General features: G+C 35.9%; 1 protein-coding gene across 1 annotated transcript in view; it reads right to left on the reverse strand.

The window, feature by feature from the left end:
- Positions 1-18,879, reverse strand: part of PKHD1 (PKHD1 ciliary IPT domain containing fibrocystin/polyductin) — a 471,475-nt gene that overhangs the window by 148,962 nt on the left and 303,634 nt on the right. The window lies entirely within an intron of this gene.

Genomic DNA, 18,879 nt, shown 5'->3' on the forward strand with positions numbered 1-18,879 from the left:
AATATGAAACCTTTGTTATAGGATTAATAGATAAAGTAACCATTTAATTTCAAAGAACACATGATCACCTTAAAAGACTCACAGTAAAACATATACTAAATTCTTGCAATGGGTGAAAACAATTTTTTAATCTAAGTACAACCTCTCTTATCTAAAATAAATTTTATGAAAACAACATTTTTGTTCATTAATATCCCTGAAAGTCAACTGAAGCAAGTAACAGAGGAGTAATTTAATTTAGAGATAAATTTATATAGTAACATAACAAAAAATAGTTTTTCAAATATCCGGCTAAGTTTCCTTTGGTTGGTAGTATGAGTTTGGGTTTATAAAATTGACATAAAATGTTTTCCTGTGATTATTTCACTCTAATGTTTTTCATAAAATAAATCAATTGTACACAAATAAATTTAGATCACTAATTCTGTTTGTGAAAGTTCATAAAGGGGTTCAAGTAAAACCTGCTCCCATACTAAACTGACTTTTAATATAAAGAAGACTGCAGATTAATGTTTAAAAAAAATCATTTGACTATTCTGTAATGCAGTTAATACTGTACTAATATCACCTTTCTGGATTTCATAATATTCTATGATTTGTCAGATATCATCAGGGAATACAGAATAAAGAACATGTGAGAACAATTATTTTTACAACTTCTTGTGAGTGTTAAATTATTTCACAATTTTTAAAGGTTAAAAAAAAAGGCTATCTATAAAATAAATACACTATGATAATTACACTTTATTTATATAAACTCATTAAAGTACTCCTCTGCAGGACTAATACTAAGAAATGCTATTTCTAATATTTGTAATATGTAGAACACAAGCAATAGAATAAGACAAATCAGGGTAAAAATCCAGCCTCAGGAACTTTAGAGCTTTATGAACTTGGAAAATGTACTTAACTTCTCTAGCCTCAGTTTTCATGTCTGCAAAATGCAGATAATAATACATAACTTATAGCATTGAGAGATTTAAATGAGATAATGTATGTAAAATACTTGGTAGAGTCCTGATGTAGAGTCAGCCCTCATGATAAGAATTCAATAAATGGTAGCTAGTTAATTACCATGGATAGTTTTAATTAATAAAATTGAGTTCCTTTCAAAATAGCCTGTAGCTCAGACTCTGAAGGAGGTTTTTAACACATTCTTATAAGAAAAATCCATTCATATTGTTCCTACCAAATTCCAACTTGCTATCCTTGTATTAACTGAAGTTTCCTATTGATCCCTATTTATCTACCTCACAAAGCCTCATGAGTATGCTAAAGGAACTTCGACTCGAAAATTCTGAACTCATAATCTTCTCCCCCAAATTTAGTCCTCTTCTAGTAAGTGGCACCACCACCTGTCTACACAAAACAAAAACCTTATACCCAATACATCTGTAGACTTGTCTCCTACCTCTAAATCTGCTCACTTCTTTCCTTTGCCATATCAGCTCCTGACTACAATTTACACTTCTCTTGACTGAACCTCCTTCCTACATGGTATCCCTACACCCATGTTTGACCTCTCCTATTCTCTGCATTGTACCTAAAATGATTTTTTTCCCTTTATTGATTTTACTTGTTTTATTATTATATTTTAAAATATTATATTTTATTAATTTGTTTTTGTGTCAGATGTTTCTCCTTTTTACCTCATTGAAACCCTCCTCACCATCCCCCCTGCCCCTTCCCCAGCTTTGCTGTCTATGTCCATTGGTCATGCATGTAAGTTCTGTGGTTTATCTCTTTATCCCCCAAACTCCCCTCCTCTGAGGCTTGTCTGTCTGTACCCCACCTCTATGTCTTGGGGTCAGTTTTGTTCATTAGTTTATTTAGTTCATTATATTCCACAAATAAGTGAGATCATGTGATATTTGTCTTTCTCTGCTTGGCTTGTTTCGCTTAGGATAATACTCTCCAAGTCCCTCTATGTCGTCTCAAAGGATAAGAGTTCTTTCTTTCTTACAGCTGCATAGTACTCCATTGTGTATATGTACCACCACTTTTTTATCCATTCAACTACTGATGGACACTTGGGCTATTTCCAGATCTTGCAATTGTAAACAGTGCCGTTATGAACATGGCGGTACTTATTTTCTTTCTGATTGGTGATTCAGGTTTCTTAGGGTATATTCCTAGAAGTGTGATCACTGGGTCAAATGGCAATTCAATTTTTAACTTTTTTTTTTCTAATTTTTAAAATTAATTCTTTATTTTTATTACAGATGTTTCCCCTTTTCCCCCCACTGATACACCCTCCCTCTCCCCCCTGGCCCTGTCCCAAGCTTTCTTGTCCATGTCCATTGTTCATGCATACATGCAGGTAAGTTCTGTGGTTTATCTCCTCCCCACACACAATTTTTAACTTTTTGAGGTAACACCGTAGTGTTTTCCACAGTGCCTGCACCAGTCTGCATTCCCACCAGCAGTGTACTAGAATCCCCTTTTCTCCACACCCTCACCAATACTTGTTGTTTGATGATTTGTTGATGGCAGCCATTCTGACAGGGGTGAGGTGATACCTCATAGTTGTTTTAATTTGAATCTCTCTGATGATTAGTGATGTTGAGTATTTCTTCATATGTCTCTTAGCCATTTGTATGTCCTGTTTGGAGAGGTGTCTATTTAGGTCGTCTGCCCATTTTTTAATTGGGTTCTTTGCCTTCCTTTTGTTACGTTGTATTAACATTCTGTGTATTTTGGAAATTAACCCCTTATCTGATGCATTATTAGTGATTATGATCTCCCATATAGTGGGATCCATTACATTTTGATGGTTGTTTCTTTTGCTGTGCAGAACTTTTTAGTTTGATGTTGTCCCATGTGTTCATTTTTTCCTTTGTTTCTGTTGTCTTAGGTGATGTATCAGTAAAAATTCTATTGCATATGATGTCTAAAATTTTGTTGCCTGCATTTCCTTCCAGAATTTTTATGGATTCACAAGTTAAATTTAAGACTTGTATCCATTTTGAGTTTGTTTTCATGTATGGTGTAAGTTGGTGGTCTAGCTTCATTTTGTTGCAAGTAGCTGTCCAATTTTCCCAACACCATTTATTAAAGAGACTGTCTTGACTCCACTGCATACTCTTGCCCCTTTTGTCAAATATTAATTGAGCATATTGTCTTGGGTCAATTTCTGGTTTCTCTGTTCTGCTCCATTGATCTATCTGCCTGTTCATGAGCCAGTACCAGGCTGTTTTGATTACAGTGGCTTTGTAGTGTAATGAAATCTGGTAATGTGATACCTCCTACTTTGCTCTTTTTTTTTTTAGGATTGCTGTGCTATTTGGGGTCTTTTTTGGTTCCATATGAACTTTGGAGTGTTTGTTCTAGTTGTGTGAAATATGTCATTGGTATTTTGATGGGGATTGCATTGAATCTATAGATTGCTTTGGGTAGTATGGACATTTTAATGATATTAATTCTTCCAACCCATGAACAAAGTATGTGCTTCCACGTTTTTATACCTTCCTCTATTTCTTTCTTCAATGGCCTGTAGTTTTCTGAGAATAGGTCCTTTATTTCTTTGGTTAAGTTTATTGCTAGGTATCTTAATTTTTTTGCCGCGATGGTAAATGGGATTGCTTTTTTAGTTTCTCTTTCTGTGATTTCATCATTGGTGTATAAGAATGCCATCAATTTCTTGACATTAATTTTGTATCCTGCTACTGTGCCAAATTCACTTATTAAGTCAAGTAAATTTTTGATGGAGTCTTTAAGTTTTTCTACGTACAATATTATGTCATCTGCAAATAATGACAGTTTCACTTTCTTCTTTCCAATTTGGATCCTTTTATTTTTTTACTTCATGTCTAATTGCTGTGGCTAAGACTTCTAGTACTATGTTAAATAAGAGTGGTGAAAGTGGGCATCCTTGTCTTGTTCCCATTCTTAAGGGAAATGCTTTTAGTTTCTGCCCATTGAGTATGACGTTGGCTGTAGGTTTTTCAGATATGACCTTTATTAGGTCAAATTATGATCCCTCTATCCCCACATTGCTGAGTGTTTTTATCAGAAATGGGTTATGGATTCTGTCAAATGCTTTTTCAGCATCTATTTACATAATCATATGGTTTTTATCTTTCATTTTGTTTATGTGGTGTATCACATTTTTTGACTTGCGAATATTGTACCATCCTTGCATGGCTGGAATGAAACCCACTTGGTCATGATGAATAATTTTTTTTGATGTATTGCTGGGTCCAATTTGCTAATATTTTGTTCAGGATTTTGGCATCTGTGTTCATCAGGGATATTGGCCTGTAGTTTTCTTTCTTTGTAGTATCTTTATCTGGTTTTGGAATTAAGATTATGCTGGCCTCATAAAATGAGTTTGAAAGTGTTGCATATTCTTGGATTTTTTGTAATAGTTTGAGAAGAATGAGTATTAGATCTTCTTAGAATGTTTGGTAAAACTCCCCCATGAAGCAATCTGGGCCTGGGCTTTTGTTTGCTGGGAGTTTCTTAATTACATCTTCAATTTCCTTTGGTGTTATTGGTCTGTTCAAGTTTTCTATCTCTTCCTGGTTCAGTATTGGGTGGCTGTGTGTTTCTAGAAATCTGTCCATTTCTCCTATATTGTCCAATTTGTTGGCATATGAATGTTCATAGTATGTTTCGATGATCTTTTGTATTTCTGTGGTGTCAGTTGTTACTTCCCCTCTTTTGTTTCTGATTTTGTTTATTTGGTTTCTCTCTATTTGTTTCTTAATGAGTCTGGCTAAAGGTCTATCGATCTTGTGTATCTTTTCAAAGAACCAGCTTTTTGTTTCATTAATTTTTTGAAAAAAAAATTTTTTTTTGTCTCTATGTCATTTATTTCTGCTCTAACCTTTACTATTTGCTTCCTCCTACTAGCTCTGGGTTTTTCTTTTTGTTTATTTTCTAGTTCTTTAAGTTGTAGGGTAGGAAAGTCAATTAGAAGTTTTTCTTATTTCTTGAGGTAGGCTTGTAGTGCTATGAACTTCCTTCACAGGACTGCTTTTGCTATGTCCCATAGATTTTGTGTTGTTAGGTATTCGTTTTCATTGGTTTCCAGGAAGTTTTTAATTTCTTCTGGATCTCGTTAGTAACCCATTTGTTGTTTAATAACATGCTATTTCACCTCCAAGTGTTTGAATGTTTTTGTGTGTTTTTATTGTAATTGAGTTCTAGTTTCATGCCACTGTGACCTGAGAAGATGCTTGATACAGTTTCAATTTTCGTGAATTTGTAGAGACGTTCTTTGTGTTCTAACATGTGGTCTATCTTTGAGAATGACCCATGTGCACTTGAGAAGACTGTATATTCTGCAGCTTTGGGGTGAAATGTTCTGTAAATATCAATGAAGCCAAACTGATCTAAGGACTCTATGTCCTTCTTAATGTTTTGTCTAGAAGATCTATCCAGTGGTGTCAGTGGCATGTTAAAGTCACCCACTATGATCATGTTGCTATTAATCTCTTCCTCGAAGTCCTCCAGAAGATTTTTAATATATTTTGGTGCTCCCGTATTTGGTGTGTATATGTTTACCAGGGTTATATCCTCTTGTTGGATTGATTCTTTTAATATTATGTAGTGACCTTCACTGTGTCTTATTATGGCCCTCCTTTTGAAGTCTATCTTGTCACATATGAGTTTTGCTACACCAGCTTTTTTTCTATTTCCAGTGCTTAGACAATTTTTTTTCCATCCCTTCACTTTCATCCTGTGTAAGTTTTTTGTTGTGTGGTGGATCTCTTGTAGACAGCATATATATGGGTTGTGTTTTCTTATCCAATCAGCTATCCTATGTCTTTTGATTGGAGTATTTAAGCCATTTACATAGAAGGTAATTATTGATAGATAATTATTAGTTGACATTTCAATTTTATGTCTCTCTCTCTCTCTCTCTCTCTCTCTGTTCTTCCTCTTACAACAGTCCCTTCAGCATTTCTTGCAGTGCTGGTTCAATAATGGTAAATTCCTTTAGCTTTTTTTTTTTTTGTCTGTGAAGCTCTTTATTTCTCCTTCAATTTTGAATGATAGCCTTGCTGGATATAGTAGTCTTGCATTCAGACCTTTGACTTGCTTTACTTTATACACTTCATGTCACTCCCTTCTGGTCTGCAGTGTTTCTATTGAGAAATCAGCTGACAGTCTAATGGGAGCTCCCTTGTAGGTAACTTTCTGTCTCTCTCTTGCTTTCTTTAAGATTCTTTCTTTGTCTTTAATGTTTGCCATTTTTATTATAATGTGTCTACCTGTGGGTCTTCTGGGGTTCATCTTGCTCAGGACTCTCTCTGTTTCCTGGACTTGTGTGACTTTTTCCTTCACCAGTTTAGGGAAGTTTTCTGTCATTATTTCTTCAAACAGGTTCTCTATTTTTTTCTCTGATTCTTCTCCTTCCGGTACCCCTATAATGTGAGTGCTGCTATGTTTTCTATTGTCCCACAGCTCCCTTAAACTCTCCTCCTGATTTTTAAACTTTTTTTCCCATTTGCTGCTCTATTTGGGTGTTTTTCTCTACCTTGTTTTCTAAGTCACTGCTTCGGTCTTTATCTTCTAATCTACTGTTGAACCCTTCTAAGATATTTTTCACAACAGCTATGCCACCCTTTATTTCCTCTTGATTATTATGCATAGTTTCTACCTCTTTTTTTAAGCTGACATAGTTCCCAGTGAGCTCTTCATAATTCTTAATAAGTTGCTTGTAGTTCTCACCAAATTGTATGAACACCCTTAAATCATTGCTTTGAATTCTTTATCTGACAAGTTTCTGTCTTCCATTTCCTGCAGTTCCTTTTCTGGTGATTCCTCCCCCCCGCCCCTTTGGGTGTTGTTTCTTTGACTCCCTATTTTAGCTGTCTGGTAGCTCTAGACCTGGTGAAGAATGTTTGGATGTGTAGGCAGCTCACTGTATATCAAATAAGGTACTGTGCCTTCCAGACCATTCTGTTGCATGTTGCCTCTTGCCTGTGGATTGTGGAGGATTGACTACTGGGGGCTGGTATTGGTGTGTCCTGGTAGGTGTTGCTGCTGCATCGCACGGGCCCCTCTGAAGCTGTGTTCCCAGCTGGTCGCTGGTACCACCTATAGCTGTTTAGCTCAGGCCCTGCTAGAGCCTCACTCCCTGCCCGCACTGTGGGCAGCTGTATTGCACAGGCCTCACTGGAGCCCTGGCTCCCCACCAATCTTGTGGGCAGCTGGGTTGTACAGGCCCCATTTGAGCCCCGGCTTCCTGCTGATCCTGTGGAGAGCTGGATTGCACAGTCCATTCTGGAGACCCGGCTCAATGCCTATCTTGTGGGTAGCTGGGTTGCACAGGTCTCTCTGGTGCCCCAACATCCCGCAGGTCCTCTGGGCACCTGGACTGAGCTGGTCCCTCTCATGCCCTGGCTTCCCACTGCTCTTATGGGCCGCTGGGTTGCACAGGCTTCTATGGAGCCCCAGGTCCCGCCACTGGGGGCTGGCAAGTGCTGCTACCCTTTGGGATTCCGCTCCTGCTCAGCCTTTGCTGTAATTTTTGGGGATGGGTCTCACCTGCTGATCTGTGCTTCTGTTGCCTGGGGATGGATGTCTGCTCTCCAGTCTCTGTTGCAGGGGGTATATCTGGACTCTGAAAGGGCTGCTACTATGAGGGATGGTGCTGGGCTCCTGGCCATTTGCAGCTTCCTACAACTGGCACCTTGGCAGTTCTACTACTGTGCATTGGTCTGTGTTGACACAGGGTGTCCACTGGTCTGATGATGCCAGGTGCACTGGTTGGCTCAGGTTGTTGGGCCCTAGTAGCTCCCACTGAGTCCTCCCAGGGAAGACCTGGGATCTTCCAGAATGGTTGGACCTCCCCTGGGTGCAGGGAGAAGCGCCCTAAAGTGCCACTTGCCTGGTAGCTGGCTGCTCCTCGTCCGTAGCACAGGAAACTTCTGCTCAGCGTCTCTGCACTGCACAAATTTGGTCGTCCACCTTCATGTCCACTCACACTCTCTCACACACTAGTTCACTCTCTCACACACTCATCCTCCCTCCGGTCCTACCTGCTGCCATCTTCTTCAAATGATTTTTTTTAAAGATATAGAAATGTGATTATAAGTGCTATCTCTTAACCACACTATCCTCTTAGAAACCTCAAATAGTTGCACAATTCTTTTAGGAGGGATAAAAACTACAATTGTTGATATTATCAGTTAATCTGGCCCCGACCCCTAACTACTCCTTGGAACCCTGTTGTGCTGTCTCTGCCCTCCATCAGGGATGCCTTGTCTAATTTCCATTACTGACTCAAGTTCCCATATTTGTTCAGAATCCTAAATAGCCCTCCTTCATAGCACTTATTACATATGCAATTTTACATTTATTTTATATTTATTTAATTATTGTTGATGGAGCAACCATGTTGATTTTTTCCTTGTTATCTCTAGGCCATAGTTCATTGTTTAACACAGGATAAAATTTGACAAAAATTGTGTTGAGTAAATAACAATGTTAAGGCGGTGGTAGAGAAAATGGCGGCGGAGTGAACGGAGCTACACAGACTGTCTCCCAGAACCAAACTGGAATTACAACTATAACACAGACAAATCGACAGGAAAAACCAACAGAAAAGCAGCTTGCGAGGACCATATAACGAGGGACACTGACTCCATCCCAGTAGTCCTGAGAAGGCACGAGACGGGGCTGGGAGCCCACGGTCGGCAGCTCGGCAGCGGCCTCAGCTGGGAGCAGTGCCCTCGGGTTACACCCCAGGCGGCTCCACAGCGCAGCCAGGACAGAGGCTGAAACAGCCACAGCCACTCACCTTGGGCTCTGGCAGAGGGAGGGCAGACTGGACTGGAACTGTGTCGGGACACTCGGGGTTTGGAGGGCGCTCAGAGCTTTGGCTGAGTGCAGCCACCCAGGACGGTGGCCACATTGCTCCTTCCCAGGGCTCTGAGGAGAGGCAGCAGCCCCTCCCTCGGAGATCCAACCCCACCCTGTGGGCCACTGAAGTGCTAATTGAGACTCACTAACGACCAGCACCTGCCCCACCCTCCGGAAAGCCCCTTGGCTGAGCACCAGAGGGAGTTTTTCAATCAACTGACAACCCAAAACTCATCAAGTAACCTAGACTGCTAGCCTCCAGGCAAAAAGCTAGAGGATAACAGTACGTTTCCTGGGCTGGCAACTTTAACCAGGAAAGTAAGACTTGACAGTGGTGTTCAACGTGGGTCCTCCCTCGCTCATCTAAACACAGGAGAGGGAGCCACAAACAGCAGAACATCAATACACACAGGGAAAACTTGACAGGCTCAAAAGCCCACAGTGATAGCCAAAATGGTGAAACACAGAAACAGAAGCCAAATGAAACAGCAAGAGACCTCCACCGAAGATGAGATCAATGTGGAGCAATTAGGCATGTTAACAGAGCTAGAATTCAGAGCCATGATCTTGAGGAAGCTGAACAGCATGAGTAAGGACATAGAGACACTGAAAATAAGCCAATTGGAAATTAAAAACCAACAAGAAGAGATAAAAAATGACATATCAGAAATGAAAAACACATTGGAAGGTTTAAAAAGCAGAGTAGAGGAAGCTGAGGACCAAATCAGTGAATTTGAAAACAGGGTAGAAAAAATCAACCAATCAGAAAAACAAAAGGAAAAAACTATTAAAAAACAGGAAGACAGCTTAAGAGAACTATGGGACAACTGGAAACATAATAATATTAGCATCATAGGAGTCCCCGAAGAAGAAGAAAATGAGCAAGGGATAGAGAATATATTCAAAAAAATAGTGAGAGAAAACTTCCCTAATTTGGTGAAGGAAGAAGGCATTCAAGTTCAAGAAGCACAGAGAGTCCCAAGTAAGAAGAGCCCAAACAGGCCCACACCAAGACACACAGTAATTAAAATGCCACAAATTAAAGACAAAGAGAGAATCCTAAAAGCAGCAAGAGATAAGCAACAGGTTACCTACAAAGGGAACCCAATAAGGCTCTCAGCTGACTTCTCACAAGAAACACTACAGGCCAGAAGAGAATGGCACGAAGTAATCAAAGTCATGAAAAACAAGAATCTGAATCCAAGACTACTCTACCCAGCAAGGCTATCATTCAAAATAGAAGGTCAAATAAAGAGCTTCCCAGACAAAAAAAGGCTAAGGGAATACATTAGCACCAAACCAGCACTGCAAGAAATGTTAAAAGGACTGCTGTAATTAGCAGTAGAAATGGGAAGAAAAATAGAACCACACTAAACAAAAATGGCAATAAATAAGTACATATCAATAATCACCTTAAACATAAATGGATTGAATGCTCCCATAAAAAGACACAGAGTAGCTGATTGGATAAGAAAGCATGATTCATCTATATGTTGTTTACAAGAGACCCACCTCTCAACAAAAGTCTCACATAGGTTGAAAGTGAAGGGATGGAAAAAAATTTTCCAAGCAAACGGAAAGCAAAAAAAAGCTGGGGTAGCAATTCTCATATCTGATAAAATAGATTTCAAAATGAAGACCATAACTAGAGACAAAGAAGGCCACTATATAATATTGAAAGGATCTATCCAACAGGAAGATATAACTTTGATAAACATATATGCACCCAATATAGGAGCACCAAAATATATTAAAAATCTTCTGGAGGACTTCCAAGGAGAAATCGACAACAATACAATCATAGCAGGGGACTTCAACACCCCGTTGACAGCACTGGATAGATCCTCTAGGCAAAAAGTTAGCAAGGAAACAGACTCTAAATGAAGCACTAGACCAAATGGATTTAATAGATATCTACAGAGAATTACACCCCAAAACTACAGAATACACATTCTTCTCAAGTGCACATGGGACATTCTCAAAGATAGACCACATGATAGGACACAAACTAAATCTCTACAAGTTCAAGAAGTTTGAAATCATATCAAGCATCTTCTCAGATCACAATGGCATGAAACTAGAAATCAATTGCAACAAGAACATGCAAAGACATTTTAACACATGGAGGCTAAATAGCATGTTATTAAACAATGAATGGGTCACCGAGGAGATCAAGGAAGAAATTAAAAACTTCCTAGAAACAAATGAAAATGAACACACAACAACAGAAAATCTATGGGATGCAGCGAAAGCAGTTCTGAGAGGGAAGTTCATAGCACTACAGGCCTACCTCAAAAAACAAGAAAAATTTCTAATTGACTGTCTAACCTCACAACTTAAAGAATTAGAAAGCAAACAAAAAGAAAACCCCAGAGCAAGTAGAAGAAAGGAAATAGTAAAGATCAGAGCAGAAATAAATGACATAGAGACCAAAAAAACAATTCAAAGGATCAATGAAACGAAGAGCTGGTTTTTCGAAAAGATAAACAAGATTGATGGACCCTTAGCTAGACTCACCAAGAAACAAAGAGAGAGAACCCAAATACACAAAATCAGAAATGAAAGAGGAGAAGTAACAACCAACACCACGGAAATACAAAAGATCGTTAACAACTACTATGAACAACTATATGGCAACAAATTCGACAATCTCAGCGAAATGGACAAATTTCTAGAAACACACAGTCTCCCAAAACTACTCCCAGAAGAGATAGAAAACTTGAACAGACCAATAACAACTAAGGAAATTGAAGAGGTAATCAAGACTCTCCCAGCAAACAAAAGCCCAGGCCCAGATGGCTTCACGGGGGAGTTTTACCGAACATTCAAAGAAGAACTAACACCCATTCTCCTCAAACTATTTCAAAAAATTCAAGAAGAAGGAAGACTTCCAAACACGTTCTATGAAGCCAGCATAATTCTAATTCCAAAACCAGAAAAAGACACTACAAAGAAAGAAAACTACAGGCCAATATCCTTGATGAACATAGACGCCAAAATCCTGAACAAAATATTAGCAAATCGGATCCAGAAATACATCAAAAAAATTATTCACCATGACCAAGTGGGATTCATTCCAGGGATGCAAGGCTGGTACAATATTCGCAAATCAATAAACGTGATACACCACATAAACAAAATGAAGAATAAAAACCACATGATCATATCAATAGATGCTGAAAAAGCATTCGACAAAATCCAGCATCCGTTTCTGATAAAAACGCTCAGCAATGTGGGAATAGAGGGATCACACCTCGACATAATAAAGGCCATATATGAAAGACCTACAGCCAACATCATACTCAATGGACAGAAACTAAAAACATTTCCATTAAGAATAGGAACAAGACAGGGATGTCCACTTTCGCCACTCTTATTTAACATTGTACTGGAAGTCTTGGCCACAGCAATCAGACATGAAGAAAAAATAAAAGGGATCCAAATCGGAAAGGAGGAAGTGAAACTGTCATTATTTGTAGATGACATGTTATTTTACATAGAAAACCCTAAAGACTCCATAAAAAATCTACTAGACTTAATAAATGAATTTGGCAAAGTAGCAGGATACAAAATTAACGTCCAGAAATCGACGGCATTCTTGTACAACAATGATGAACTCACAGAAAGAGAAACTGAAAAAACAATCCCATTTACCATCGCGCCAAAAAATTACGATACCTAGGAATAAACTTAACCAAAGAAGTAAAGGACCTATTTGCAGAAAACTACAGGTCATTGAAAGAAGAAATAGAGGAAGATATAAAAAAGTGGAAGCACATACCCTGTTCATGGATTGGAAGAATTAACATAATTAAAATGTCCATACTACCCAAAGCAATCTATAGATTCACTGCAATCCCCATCAAAATACCAACAACATATTTCATAGAACTAGAACAAATACTTCAAAAGTTCATATGGAACCAAAAAAGACCCCAGATAGCCACAGCAATCTTGAAAAAGAGGAACAAAGTAGGTGGGATCACAATACCAGATATCAGGTTATGCTACAAAGCGACTGTAACCAAAACAGCCTGGTACTGGCACAAGTACACACATATAGACCAGTGGAACAGAACTGAAAACCCAGAAATGGACCCAAGGCAATACGCTCAATTAATATTTCACAAAGGTGGCAGGAGCATACAGTGGAGTAAAGACAGCCTCTTTAATAAATGGTGTTGGGAAAATTGGACAGCTACATGCAAAAAAATGAAACTAGACCATCAACTTACACCATACACAAAAATAAACTCGAAATGGATAAAAGACTTAAATGTGACCTGTGAATCCATAAAAATTCTAGAAGAAAATGTAGGCAACAAAATTTCGGACATCATACGGAGCAGAATTTTCACTGATACATCACCTAAGGCAACAGAAATAAAGGAGAAAATGAACACATGGGACTACATTAAACTAAAAAGCTTCTGCACAGCAAAAGAAACAATCATCAAAATGGAAAGGCAACCCACTGTATGGGAGAACATCATTGCCAATGATGTATCAGATAAGGGGTTAATTTCCAATATATATAGAGTGCTCATACAACTCCACAAAAGGAAGACAAAGAACCCAATTAAAAAATGGGCAGAGGAGCTGAATAGACACCTCTCCAAACAGGACATACAAATGGCCAAAAGACATATGAAGAAATGCTCAACATCACTAATCATCAGAGAGATGCAAATTAAAACAACAATGAGGTATCACTTCACACCTGTCAGAATGGCTGCCATCAACAAATCATTAAACAACAAGTGTTGGCAAGGGTGTGGAGAAAAGGGGACTCTAATACACTGCTGGTGGGAATGCAGACTGGTGCAGCCGCTATGGAAAACAATATGGTGCTACCTCAAAAAATTAAAAATTGAACTTCCATTTGACCCAGTGATCCCACTGCTGGGAATATACCCTAAGAAGCCTGAAACACCAATCAGGAAGAATATATGTACCCCCATGTTCATAGCAGCACTATTTACAATAGCTATGATCTGGAGACAGGCCAAGTGTCCACCAGTAGACGAATGGATAAAAAAGCTGTGGTACATATATACAATGGAGTACTATGCAGCGGTAAGAAAGAAAGATCTCTTATCCTTTGAGACGACATGGAGGGACCTGAAGTATTATCCTAAGTGAAAGAAGCCAAGCAGAAAAAGACAAATACCACATGATCTCACTTATATACGGAATATAATGAACATAACAGTCTGAGGAATACAGTAGACCCAGACACATGGAAGTAGGGCACAGACTGACATCCCTCAGAAGAGGGGATGGGGGGGTGGGGGGTGGGAAGAGATAAACCACAGAACTTATATGCATGTATGCATGACCAATGGACTTGGACAACTAAGCCGGGGACGGGATGGAGGTGGGGTGGGGTGGGGGGTGCCAATGCGGTAAAAAGTTAAAATATCTGTAACAAAAAATAAATAAAAAATAAAAAATAAAAAATAAAAAAATAACAATGTTAAAATAACTACAAAAGTAATAACCACTCTATGAAGAAATTCTGTACATAGAGAAAAGTACACCAAAGAAGTAACTATCTATAATCTCACCAACAGGGATCTATTTGTCCTTCCAGACTCTTTTCTATCCCCATATATAAGTACATAATATTTTACTTTACACAAAACTAAACTAACATATAATATTATTTCCTACCTAAATGCCCACATTTCCTCCAGTTTGTCAACTTGGAATTCAGACTTATTCATTTTGTCAATTTAAAATTGATAAATGGTATTTAATTTTGTTTTAACTAACACTTATTTTAATTTTAGTTTTAATAAATAATATTTGTCCATATGTTTATTAGTAAGATATATGTCTTCTTTTGTGGCTCATGTATTAAAATGTCCAATTATTTTTCTATGTTAATATTATTTATTTATATTACTAAGAGTTGTTTACATATAAAAATATTGGGCCTTCATCTGTACTATAATATATTGTATTTTTTAGTTTATCATTTGCCTTTACATTTTATAATTGATATGCCAAAATATTGATTTTTTTAATGTTGTCACATCTGTTATTTCTTGCTCTTATAGTGGTTATATTTCTTGTTAAGATCAGACAGGTCTTTCCTAATTTATTACATAATATTTATTTAAATATTCTTCAAAAAGTTTTATGGTTTTGCTCTTTTTATATTTAATTTTTTATATTTATCTATTTTTTATTTTAAAGAAAAGCATAAAATGAAAACCTATTACATATTTTTGCAAGGCATTGACCAATTATTCCAGATCAAATTTTCAACTAAATTGAAATGTTTAATATTCAAATTCTGGGTTATAATACTTACCTGAGTCTATTGCTAGGTACTGTCTTCTATTATGATTTGAGTAACAATAAAGTAATTATCACTTTAAAGGTATTTATTTTTATAAAATAACTGACAATGTTTGGTTATCTTCAAATGTCTCTTGTTCCAAGGCTTAGAATTATTGAATCAGATTCCAAATGCTTTTGATTAAAGTTGTATCAGATTTGACATCTTTAAAATATTGAGCTTTTCCATTTACATTATGCATCACCATTTATTCTAATCTCCTTTTATGCCTATTACTAGTATTTTATAACTTTGCTTTTATAGCTCCTATAATTTTTCTTAAGTCTATTTCTAGTATTTTAAATTGAAATTTTAAATGGGAGTTTACATTATAATTTAAAACTTTACTGTTCACCTATTAACAAGCTATTGAGTCCGGCTAATGTGGCTCAGTGGTTGAGCATCGACCCAAGCACCAACAGGTCATTGGTTCAATTCCTGGTCAGGACACATGCCTCAGTTGTGGGCCCGATCCCCAGTATGGGACATGCAGGAGGTGGCCAATTGATGTTCTCTCTCATTGATGTTTCTAACTTCCTCTCCCTCTCAGTTCCTCTCTCTCTGAAATCAATAAAGGAAAAAAAAAATTAAAAAAAAAAAAGAAGGAAAAGCATGTTGAGTTTTTTTTAAAAAGCTATTGATTTATGCATTTATTGAATTCAACTGATAGTTCTTCAGGTGGTTTACTTTTCTAGGACAAAATGTATATAATCCACACAAAAAATGACAGATTAGATTTCTTTTGATAGTTATAACTAACGCACTTTTAAAAAATGTAATACATTGGCTAAAACTTTAATAACAATATTTAATGATTATTGTAATACACTAATGTTTAATGTTCATTTTTCCATAAAAGAGAAAATTGGTGTGTCAGAGAGATTTTTAATTATTTATTTTGTATTATTATTTAAAGCAGTGATTCTCAACTAATGGCTAAACACCCTAGTATAAAAACATTAATTTAAAGAAAGTTCCTTGCAGTCCTAATTTACTGTTTATTCGAAGAATGTAAGCTGAATTTTATTAAATGCATTTCTGTTTTGTACCAAAATGATTATGTTCTTAATCTTTATGCCTATTGTTTAGATAAATTATATTCATTAAGTATTTCAATTTGAACAATTTCTCTTTACTTAAATGATTCACAGTCAAGATTTTATTTTTTTCTAATAAATTACCAGATTTCATTTGTTGCTGTTTAGGTTTTTGCATTTTACTTACACTTGGTTGTTGCCTCAGATTTAGTTAGGTTTTTTGAGTTATCTTGAGCAGCTGCTTTAAAAATTATTTTATGCTTGCCTCCTAAAATTAATGGGAAATCTTCACATATTTTCCTGTGCTAAAGGATAGATTGTACAACATAAAAAGTGATAATGGAATGATTGAAAAAACACATCATACATTTTTTGAACCAAATGTATTCTTGGAAATAAATCTTGGATAACGTTATGTCTTTAACTATTATTGGTTCTTCCAGTTTTATTCTTCTTTCGCCAATTACATAATTTATATTTCTATATATATAACTTAAATTTCAAAATTAGATAGCACAATTTTAATCTCTTTGGTATGTTATCTTTGAAATCTCATTTCTAATTTTACATAATTCCGTGTGATTAAAGTTTTTAGAGACTAAACTGGTATCTCTAAAAATAAAAAATAAAAATCTAAATCTACTAATTTCCTACTCTATTTTTTTTTATCTTGTACCAAATGACTTCATTAGATGTATGAGTTATTTTGTTTCTGGTTTCTCATATTAACAGCTTAGTTTGCTTATTTTTGTATTTTCTGTTTCAACAATAAAAGCATTTAATATAATAGTATGTTTGCCTATGTCTCATGCAACACTCTCAATATTGCTTCTTCCTAAGTATTCTATGGATAAAGTTTTGATCTCTTCTTTGATACAAAAGTTATTTAGGAAAAGATTTCTTTTCCTATTTTTCCATCTTACAAGAGTTTAAGACTTTTGGTTAAGATAGTGTTTTTTATCTTTATATTTATTGTATTGTAATCATATTCTATATCATTTCTGCTTATTAAAATGTGTTAAGGCTTTATATATATTCTGGGGTAAGGATTTATATGTATACATACATAAAATCAAATTGCCTTTATTATATTATTCATACTTCTTTTTATTTAGTTTATTATTTTTAACCTATATTAAAGATTAAAAACTGAAAGAAGTAAATGTCTTTCATTACTATTTTTGTTTCTATCAATTTCCCCTTACATTACTTAGAGATTTACTCTACATATTTCTATATTGTTATCTTGTGTAAAACTTTCCTAATGTTGGGGTCTCACTGAACTGAAGTCTTTATTAATATAAAATGTATTTATTTGACCAAATACTATAATATATATATAAATATATATATATATAATTTTATTTTATTTTTCTTGTGAATAATTTTGAAGCTCCTACTTTCATTTTTTCATTTTAATGATTTATTTTATTTAATATTTAATTTAATGTCTTTTCTGAATTCATTTTATGAGTTCCTCTGATAAAATGTTATGCTTATATTTTGACTTATCATCCAGTTATTTCTATGTAATGTCATTTTTAACAAGTATATTTTCTTTTTATAACTGGTAGATTTATTACTTTTTTACTTCTGTTGTCTTTCTATGCATTTTTTGTTGCTTTTGTTCCCTTACTATTTCATTTTCTTCTCTTTTTTGTATCTTGTAATTTATTTTATAGTTTCTTTCATTCTTTTATTTTCCCCTCCAGTCATTTGGAAGGTCTATGTGCTATTTTAAATTCTACTGGAACAAATTCATTTATATTTACTTCCTATATGCTTATGTCCCATATCCAGTCTCTTATGGCTATAGTCCCAGATTTTAAACCGAGATTTTTATCTAAAAAGTATAACCTGTGCTGGCTATTTCATGTGCCATTTTGGGTAGGCTTTCATGCCCATCACTCAAACCTTAATGTAAGTGTTGCTGCAAAGGGCATTTTGTAAATGTGGTTAACATCCACAGTGAGTTGATTTAAACAAAGGAGATTATCCACAGCAATGTTGGCGGGCCTGCTTAATCAGTTGGAAGACCTTAAAAACAAAATTAAAATTTCACTCAAAAAGAAGAAATTGATTCAGATCCTGCTCAAGACTTTTCAGCCCACTGACCTGCCCTATAAGTGTTGAACTTATCAGCCTTGAAATGTCAATTTCTTGAAATGCATCTCTTTATATACATTATATATATTATATATACACACACCTTATGTTATATATATATACACACACACTATATATATTACCAGTATCGTACACACACACACACACACACACACACACACACAATCTACTAGTTATATATTTATATAAACAGAACTCTGACTAATATATTAACTTTTCACATTTTCGTGAACAATTAGAATTTGTCTAATTTATGGTATTTATAGTATTAAATTGAATTTATTTCACTGTTTGCCTTTAATGTATAAACTATATATACCTTTATCTATTTTTAAATTTTATTCTTATTCTTGAATTTTAGATTCAGTTTAATCTCTTCTTTAAAATTTTTTTTTTCCTTATTGATTTTAGAGAAAGGAAGGGAGGGAGAGATAGAAACATTGATGAGGGAGAACATTGATTGGCTGCCTCCTGCATGCCCCCCACTGGGGATCAGACTCACAACCTGGGCATGTGTTCTGACTGGGAATCGAACCAGCGACCTCTTGGTGCATG

This window comes from Molossus molossus, unplaced genomic scaffold (assembly GCF_014108415.1).
Source record: "Molossus molossus isolate mMolMol1 unplaced genomic scaffold, mMolMol1.p scaffold_m16_p_8, whole genome shotgun sequence".
Lineage (NCBI taxonomy): Eukaryota > Metazoa > Chordata > Mammalia > Chiroptera > Molossidae > Molossus > Molossus molossus.